Raw genomic sequence first — 10586 nt, 5'->3', positions numbered from 1 at the left:
TCCTATGACATTCCTACAAACCAAAGGAGGCCTTAGTCGGGAATCAAATCCTTCCTTTTCTAGTAGCCCCAACACATTAAGGCCTATAGATCATTTCTTTTAATTATCCTACCTTTTTACCTCAAATCCTTCATGTAGAATTTATCAAGACCACAATCTTTCTAATAGTTTCCATCGATTTACCCATAATCCTTTCTTTAATTAGCCACATTCATTTAAATATTATATTTAAACCCACAATCCTTCCTTTATTAGCTCATTCGCTTAATTAGCTCTCCCTAAATATGAGCCTTGGACCTCACCCTTCCCCATCTACAGGAACGAAGAGCGATTTGTGCGAACCCCAGGCTCTCCACCTCGCCGTTGCCGAATCGGCGGCTCCATCGCCCTCCGCCGGATGCTCCTGCGACGGGAGGACGGGGAGGCCCGATTTGCAGCGTGTACATAGTATAGGAGTGCCTAGGGAGCCAGCCGGTGACGTCGTGGAGGCGGCGGTGCGACCGGATCGGCTTTTTGCAGGTGTTGGTCTCCCCTTCGACGGCGAAGTTCCGATGGAGCTCGTGGTGGACCAGCTCCTTTTTTCGTGCTCGCTGCTCGATGGAGAGGCCTTGCACGATTCCTCCTATGCCGGAGATCGAGGGATGGTGATTCCGGCAGTTGAAGATCTGGAGAAGGAAGGCGATGTTGAGCGGTGCGACGACGACGACGGCCATTGGTGTAGGTCCTCAGGGACCATTGATCGGAGACTTCCCGTTTCACCCGGGGGCTGCTTCGATCCAAGGCGTCAGCGAGCAGCGCGTCACCGGCTCGTCCACGGCGCCGGCGTAGTCGGGTTGCAGAGGGCCTTGGTTGTAATTTCCTTTTCTATGTGGACCTTTCAGTAATTTGGCCGTTTTAATATCAACTCCTTTTCTCGCAAAAAAATAAACATGATGACTGTCACTCGTATATTTAGAGTGAGTTGGGATTAGTAAATATGAAAGGTGCATAAGTCTTTGGTTGTTACATCTAAGAGATACACAGGAGGTCTTGTGTTCAATTCTCACAATGTTGATTTATTTTGACCCAATTATTTTTCGCGGTCTCTCTATGAAAGCCCATAAAAGGCCCATCAACATACAAGTAACTGGTCCAGATCCCTTAACGTGTGTAAACCAAACGTAAAGGACTAAACCAAACCAAGAATACCTATTCCCTTTAATAGTAGGTATATATATAGATATAGATATAGATAGATTAATTATGAACCTTTCCAGTTAGGCCTGATTATAAATTTGAAATTTTGCGACTTCTTTGGTCGTGTCATCAAGCTTTGGTCATGTGACAAGTATTTAGCGACTTTGTTATTATTTAATTTAATACATCTTGTATGGTCTATTATACTGCACATGATGTTACCAACAACTGGTTTTTGATAGACTATAGTGGAGTACTAGAAGGATTGGGCGTGCTTTGCTGCGCCGTTGGTGTTGTTGGGTTAAAAAGAACTACTTCCTCTGTTTCAAAATATAATGTGTATTAGTTTTTTGAAAAGTTAAATATTTAAAGTTTGATCAAATTTGTAGAGAAATGTATCAATGTCCATAATATCAAGTCGATATCATTGAATTAAGCATGGAACAAATTTTCATATTTTATTTTTTTAGTATTATGGATATCAATGTTTTTGGTGTGAACTTGGTCAAAGAAACAGATGGAGCATTTGGCTTGGCGGGGTGAGGGAGATGATAAAGTGCATTTTCTTTTTATTTATAATAATGCGGTGTTTTGGTAATCCTTTCGCGGTGTGATTATGAGTTTTTCATTAATCAACCATACCTATGCAGGGACGTTTTCTATGTTGGTGGCTACATGTAATGTATTGATGCTACAATATCATATATTGATGTTTCTTTTTTCTTGGTGGTGAGAGGATGCGCGGGGTTGATACCATCAACCCGGTCAAAATTGTGAACCAACCCTAAAATTGAATATTTCGATCAGATGGGAAAGCTCCAAAATTAGGAAGCATAATGAATTAAAAAATTGAATGAGAGGGCTCTTTGAGAGAAAAAATAACAATTGTTGGCCCTGTCAAAATCCGATGATCCAATTTCAAATTGGAGACCTCAATTGAGTTTTAGGCTTCACAAATTAGGGAGCATGAGGAATTAAATATGTGTTCAGGCTTCGACAATTTGCTAGCTCCGCCACTGTCCATGACTGATAGAACAGGTCCAGCAATAACTTTAACGTGTGCCTTTTTTATATGCATACTTTATACTCCATAAGACCATATGACATGACAATATGTTGGTGTAGAGCATGGCAAAGGAAACACAATTGCTTATTTATAGAACTGAGATTCTATTGATTGGTATGCACCACCAGCCAAAGCATCAGGTTAGGGCATCTCCAACATGGACCCTTAGAGCATATACAACAGGACCTCTCGAACCCACCTCATATGTCTGGATGGGTCGCCCGGTACAATTTTTTTTACCCAGACGGACGTCTCAAACGGGCCTCAAACACCCAGGCTAACCGGCACCCCTCATATCCAGCCCAAATATGAGGTGGATATGGGGGCATCCGGGCATGCCCACCGACCCCGCTGCAGGTCGTAGCGGTCCCACCAGCAGCGATAGAAACTCCTCCATCTCTCATCGGTGCAACCAAATTTTAGTCTCACATGGTTGGCCGAGGCGGACGCCACCCAGCTTAAATAGCTACGCCAGTGGATGGCGGCAAGCTTGGTTGTTGTTGTGTAGGTCTATCAATTCTGGCATGTGTGATCGAGATATACTTGATACCAGATTGCATTTCATTGATCGATGATTGTTCATCCAGTGTCAAGTTTGTCTCGATCATATACGTTGATACCTCTGCTACAATGATAGTAGATTTTTTTTGTTTTGATGCATGGACGTGATTCAAAAAAAGACAAGCCGACACCAATGTTTCCTATGTGAAGGATATAGACCTTGACTATGAATCTTCTATGTGATAAACATAGAAGATTCATAGTAAGAGTCCATATCCTTAACAAATGATGCAATGATGTAAGAAGCTTATCTCTTTTGGACGATCCAGATATTTAAGTTGGTCGACTAGCTCATCAGTCGGCGAGGTGGGACTAATATGGGTGTGAAAATGTTAAGTATGAGTAATTTTCGGTGCCCAGCCGGCCCAAGACGGACATGATGATCGACGTGCATGGCCCTACGTGTAGCAGATGTTTTGAAAATAGGATATGTGGTTGTAAATTGTAAAATTTAAGGCACGCCCAGTCACCGTTCGCGGGCGCGTCCGGACGCGTCCGCGAGCATTTGAGGGTCCAAATTTGCAACCTCCGGTTATAGATGCTCTTAAACCTCCTGCATAAGTCTGGGCCGTGGAGAATAGTTGTACCTAAATAAAGTTTACTGCTGCACATGAGCAGATCCACATGAAGCAGAGAGGAGGTGGAGTAGGCCGATAACTAGGGGAAGGAGCAGAGTGGGAGAAGCTTTAGGCCGCCGTCTCCACTGGATATGGTGTCTCCGCCGCATCTGTGGAGGCGCCACGGCTTCGCCTCGGATGGTGTAGCCGCCATGAGGAAGGTAGGTGTGGTGGCGCTCGTGGCTATGGTGAAGAGGAGGGGCGGTGCATGGGCGAAGAGGCAGGCGCTGCTCGTGGCAAAAAATGTGGGTCGTTCGAGCAACGGGAGGGAGGAGGGGATCGCCGGGAGGCGGCGAGATCGGTGGGCAGCGGCGGCATCCATGTAGGGGAGTCGAGGTAGGGCGCTGTGTTTTTAAGGGGAATTGCTTGTGAAAATAACGCGCGACGACGACGTAGCGAGCGGATTCCCTTAAAACTGGCAGGAAAGGATACGATTGATGACGGTGATAAATAGTGGTGAATGTTGGCCTAATTTACTATCATCATGCATGGAAATGAATCATCAAGAAAAAGAATACTTCCTATTACTACGCTCATAGGAAGCTTCCTAATCTCTGCTACCAAACAGTTTCTGCCCAAACAAGGAAGGAAAGTTATGGACGTGATGCGGAAGGAAGCAAACGTTATGAAGATTAATTAATCTAGTTTTGATCTTTAGAGATTGATTGTGATTGATTCTTTTACATAAAGACATTACTAAATAACTTGCGTCAGCATGAAAAGTTCTGACCCGTTCAGTTTTTTTCATTGTGTGAGAGGGTGACGCGAAACTAAACCAGTGGGGTGGAGGGAGGGGACAAAAAAAGTCAAAAAAACCCGGGCGAAAGTGGTGGAATGAAAAAAACTTGGAAGCAATCCCACCAACTGCTCCATTAAGAGTAGAGACCTGGACCTCCTTTTCAAATTCCTATGCACGAAGAACGAGACTAAGATTGGTGGCAAAATTACATTATAATTATACTTTTCATGTGTTTGACTTTGATTTGTCCATTAGGATTCCTCTGTTTTTCATATTCTTATGAACTTTGCAAAATGCATGTGTTTTTCAATCCTCTGTTTTGCATCTAGTTTTTGTTTCTATGAGTTTTCTGTTTTGCAAAAGTCCACTTGAATTCCTATCATTTTTCTATGTCTTTTCTATTCCTATGGTTCCTTTTGAATCTTGTGAACCAAAGAGGCCAAGCTCATGATGATAGGAAGCGAGAGAATTAGAGATGCATTCGGTTACTAGAAGATGTCACATACAAGGTTCATGTATAAGGACCAATTAGGTCACTACTTTACTTATTATTTTCCACCTTCACGGGGTGATTGGATGCATGCTCCAAAGTTCGAGAAGCCAACCTCCCATGTTTTCACCGTAGCACCATCACCAACCCTTTTAATCACACCTTCTCCAAGAAGCTGGAGTCATTTGAGGATGTTGCGCCATCATAACAAATTCCCTCCTTGCTACTTCTTACAGAATCAAAGAGTGCGTATAGTACTTGTCCTTCATCACTCTTGCACATAGGGACTCGAGGTTAGCTAGTAATCTCCATCCTTGCTTAGTGAGCATAGCGAGTCTTAAAGCATAGAGATCTCTGTAACTGAATGCCCTTCCCCCTTCTCATATTCTTTGAAAGTCAATATTTCCCAACTAATTAGTGCATGCATGTTATTAGCTTTGTCCTAATTCGCCTAGTGCGTCTAGTGCCCTTGAGGGTTTTGGACGATTCTATGGACAAAATAATTAAGGGACTAATGTATTTGTGAGTTTACACATGTAGTAGTCCATAAGGATTTAGTTTAATAAAGAGTTTGTGATCCCTAAAATGTTGTGGTAGCATTGAAGAACATGATATGACTATTTGAATCAAATGATGACACTCGAGGAGAGTAAAGTTGAAGCATGGACTCTGTTACTTGTTTCTTTTGCTTCTACTTGAGTCAATAGGGCAACCCGTACTATCAATGCAGGACAAAGTGAAAGTTAAATTGAAGTCATCTAGCATGTGCTCAATCCAAACCTAAAATCTTCCAGTGAAGACTTTGAGATATCTACAACGATTGGTTTTGTCTTCTAAGTCAGAGATGTTATTCTTCTGGTCTCCTTACTTCATTTGCCTCGCAGTATAGCTGGTTGTCTTGTGCAGCAAGACAGGCCATGTGAATGACCTACTTTGAATTCCGATTGTTAGCCACATGTCATGTTGACATTGTGAGTGTGACTCCAATGGTCATATCAGAACCTCGGCTTACTCCACCCACTATAAATAGCCCTACCTCAGCCTTAGATGGTTGGCTGCTCTGCGTGAATCAAGATAGAGATTCTCTGAGCAACTCTTTTTCCTCCCGCGGATCTGAGAAAATCCTAGTGGGGAAAAAATCCAAAGCCTAAAATGTTAAGTGATTGAGCATCACTAAAGAACTTTAGTTTTATTGAACACCCCTTGTGTCCAATGATTCGATGAGTGATGCTAAAATATGGAAATAATTTGTACTAAAAAAGATACCATTTTCTCCCACTTTTACATATTATCTCTCATCAACGGTTTGGTGATCTACAAATAGAATTGATATCATCTGTGCCCGCATCAAGTTCTAAACTTATCATATTGCTTACCCCGTGCCCTTATCATCATCAACAAACGCAAGTTGAAAATTCACAACCAAATTGGTATATACAAGAACTCCTATTCCCCAATTGTTTTACTAGCATCAAATATCATAGGTAGCTCATTGTTGAAAATCCATGGGGACTCCTCTAATGCTTGTGTTCCCTAGAGGCTTGATAGAAGGTTAAGAATACATTCTCACAAAGACTTATGGAATCAGGGACACCTAATCCTACACAGAGAATTACCAATCCTTCAGTGAACGCCAACTATTTAGAGAGCTATTTCCTATCACACAAGGTTCCAACATCTCAACTTTACCACTTCCAGCCCATTGGTCTTCAAGCCTTTCTTGGGCATCTGACAATTGCAACTTTTGTATCAAGCCCTTCACTGTGTCCATCATTGCTATCAAGGTCACACTAGAGAACAAAACTAGGGAAACAAGAGTATTACGAGCATGCACCATAGATTGTGTGGAAGGCTTTTGGTGGAGGAGGTGAAGGTGGGGTCCCATCACCGTCGTATGTAATTGATATAGATATGTGTTATTGACATCATATGACTCTAGACTAGTCTACATACATCTATATACCATATAACTCTCAACGTGCCCATCGTTCGATTGTAGTCACCATTGTCCCCTACCCAATACGTATCCACCACCCTCCTTTTGTAGATTTCTAGTTCCTTTTTAGGCGTGCAATATGCCTCTCCATGTCTCCCAAAGAACTCGAACTCCACTCCTTCTTTTGGCGCCAACCCCTTAAGTTCTTAGCAATCATGCTCCCACCCTCACACGATATGCATTCAACCATGCATGGTGAACCGTAGCCTCACAATTTTCTTCTTGCAGCCACTTGGTGTTAGAAAAGCTCCATGACCACCCATCCTAATGTGCATCAGATCCTCTTCAACATGGATTGTGATGGGGTGGTGATCATTGTGACGAGGGTCACCACTAATACGATCAACATTAACCATCTTATAGTTTGGAAACCGAGTGCACCATTCATGTGTAGCCACCACCTCTCAAGACTCTCATGAATGTACATGGCATTTTCTGGCTATGATGTCTACTTGTAAAAGGATCTTCCACAAAGCACACTTGGGTTTGAGCTACCCCGCCATTCTTTTCACAAGATAACAAGACTTCGCTAAAAATTCCCTAACGCATAGCCAGGGGAGCTTACTATGATGCTTAATATTTCTCAACAATATCTGCGTGGTTTCCCGCTCTTCCATCTTAGGTTATCCATAAAATACTAGTAAACCTCCGTTGGAACCTAAAAAAAATTCAAGAATCACCACATCAACATGATATCTCGATATAAACTTGTTTTAGTTGTACAATTCCTCCAAAAATTGCCAAACAAACACTATGCCCCGACAAATTTTAGCCACCAATTTGACAAGCCAAGATTCCACAAAACAACTATAGACTTCTCTTATCCACCTTTGTCCCAAAAAGGAAAGAAAATTGGGGCCCTCCTTCTAGGTATCCAAAAAACGTTGGGTCATTCCCCAAGCCGAGGTAGTCAGGCTGGGCGTTTGGGTTTACCCAAAAATTCGGGTCAGGTAATTTGGGCTTTCGAAAATAATAGTCGATATTTGTCCAAACTTTTTTGATTCTAAGCAATTCAGATATCCAAAAAATCGGGTTTGGGTAATCCCGAATTACCCAAAATACCACACAAAAAACACCGTGTTGCAGGGGCAGCGTGAGGGGCTCTTCGTTCAGCGGCTGGATTCTAGCCGGAGCAAGAGGTTGTCGGGGAGGTGGGACTACACCCGCAGAGGCGGCAAAGCTCGATGGTCGGAGCTCATAGAGACGGCGGCTGGAGGCTAGAGCCGACGAGTGCGTGTCGTTGTGGTTGGTGCTGCATTTGGGAGGTTGGTCGGGCAAGCACAAGAGGAGGAGGGAAGTAGCGACATGAGGGAAGCTCGACCGGAGTGGCCTTGCAGGTCACCTGAGCCAAGTGGCAACCATGCATGGTGGCGGCCATTGGCTTGCTCGGCAAAGCGTGGGTGTGAGGAGGGGAGGAGGAGTGTGCATGACTAAGTGGTAAACGATCTAGGTTTTGCGAGGGTAGCGACTAGCAAGTAGAGATGCCGATTTGGGCCGAGAATTTTCTTGGTTGTCTATGCGTGCGGTAATTATACTGGGTTGTAGAACAAGTCAAGCTATTCAGGTTATTTTGGTACCATGGCCTTATACCTAAATTACCCAAAACATCGGGTTTCCAAAACTTCTATCGTTGTAGTGCTCAGGTTTTTCGGGTTTGGGCAATACAAGTTTGGGTTTTTTGGGTTCGAGCTTCGGGTATCAAGTTTTATGCCCACTGTGATCAGGTAGTTCCAGGAGGTAGTATGCATTGGTTCTCATAGGGTTGTCCATGCAACCCCAAGTTTAGATTTTCCGTTTTTCTAGACTTCCATGACTCTCTTTTCTTCTTTGCATCAACTTCCATGCCCTCGCATGTAATCGTGTATTTCTATTTAATGACCACATTCAAATTAGCACTGTAACATACCGTCTACCGGCCCTTTTCTTTTATACACCCCAAGTTTTCTTCATTTTCTTTACCTTCCTAGTTCAGTACGTTGCATGCCCCATGCAAAAGGTTTTTGTATCCTTTCTCTTGACGTGCATGGCCCATGCAAGTCACTTCCCAAAAAAGTCCTTCCGCCCTCCTATCTCCATTCCTCTATCGCCTTCGCATCCTTCCCATGTGTTGGTTCACTAGGAACCATCTTGTCGTTGCACCACTAGCCTCTTATTGCATTGACAACTTTTCCACTATCATAGTTCCATTCGCTTGCTTCATATCCTTGAAAATAGTTAGCTTTTATGTTTCCAACTCTAGTCAGGCCCTTCCCTACCCTATCTGTCAACTTCATAATGCTCTCTCTCTCTCTCCCCCTCTATCTCTATCTCCCTCTCATCGCTATGTTGATCAACATTCCAACATGACCAAGATCCATCGTCTTTTCTCCATGAGAGATTGTCACTGCTAGAGCCACAAACCCCACTACCGAAGCTATCATTCCTCATGGAGTCCTCCCCACAAATTCCTCTCATGCCATAGTCCCCACTTTGGAGGTATAATTTCCAACCATTTACCATATTGTTGCACGTCACATTTCTTCATTTTTATTAAGCAACCCTTAATTGTGTGACCAATAACCCCTCTCATCAACGGTTTAAACATCTAGGCCTTCAGCCTAGGTCTGGTTAAAAGAGTGACCCTAATCAGAATGGCCAAATTCTTCCTTTTTAGTTTTTATTAAAAAAAAGCATATTATAGTGTATGAGAATACATGCAAGAGGATATTGCCCTATGACCATTCCAACTTCACTAGTAGCGGCTTCTTGAACTTCTCCTATTGCTTTACCTCATTCACTTGTTCGCAATCAATAAAGGCAAGCTCAAAATTCACAACCAAATCAATATACATGAGAACTCGTACTCCTCAATGGTTTCAGTAGCATAAAAATCCCCCATCACAAGTAGATCATCGTCGAACATCCAAGGGCCCTCCTCTGATACTTTGTGTTTGCTTGAAAGGCTTGATAGAAGGTCAAGAAGACTTTCTGATCGAGACTTTCGTAGTTAGGGGTAACATATCCTACATAGTGTATTGGTCAATCCTTCAACATTGGCTTTACAAAAAGCAATTTCCACACCGCCTGAGGTTTTATTGTCCCAACATTACCGCTTCCATCCCAAGTGATCTTTTAACCTTTTTTCTTCGATCTGACAATTGCACTTTCTTCATCATGCCTTTCACTCCGTCCATCACTGGCATCAAGGCCGCACTAGACAACCAAGCGAGGAAAACAATTGTATTAGTATCAAGATTGTGTGAAGGGATGTTCATGGATTAGGTGAATGTGGGATCCCGACCCTTCCCTCACAAACCCTGACCAGGATGTTGAAGCGAAGACAAGAAATCGGGAGTATACAGATCACACGGACCAACACATCACAAGAACGGGATGAGTAATATGACAATGATCGGCCTATGGGGCGAAATCAACAACGAAGAGCAAGAACAAAACCCTAGCAAAAGGGTGGGTAGCCACGATTGTGCCAACTTTTGTTGGTTGAGAAGAGTTTCATTGCTATCCACCACTTTGATACGAAGGACATGTGAAATAGTCGTCCTATGTGGGTTGTTGGTAACCAATGCCAAACACGATGGTTGTTGAGTGTGGAAGATAAGGGAAGAGAGAAGAGAGATATCAAGTCATCTCAAAGATTTTTCGGTGGCCTCGCCCCTATATCGATAATACCATCCATGCAATTAATATTTGCATATACATATGGTTGCTTGCTAAAAATTGACTAACTAGGGACAATCCATGGGTTGTCACCCACATACATCATATACGGTTAGACCCTAGGCTCTAGAGTATTCTACAAGGGCGTCTACATACATGCCCTAGCGCACTCTCAACGTGTCTCTTGGTTCGATTGCAGTTACCAGTGTCTGTACCCCCCCCACCCCCCACCCCCCTCGCCGTCCCCGTTCCCCTTGTTCATCAGGCTGCCCCGCCCCGCCCCG

Source organism: Triticum dicoccoides, chromosome 5A, assembly GCF_002162155.2.
Source record: "Triticum dicoccoides isolate Atlit2015 ecotype Zavitan chromosome 5A, WEW_v2.0, whole genome shotgun sequence".
Lineage (NCBI taxonomy): Eukaryota > Viridiplantae > Streptophyta > Magnoliopsida > Poales > Poaceae > Triticum > Triticum dicoccoides.
The sequence above is the reverse complement of the archived record's forward strand: the minus strand, read 5'-3'. Positions refer to the sequence as shown.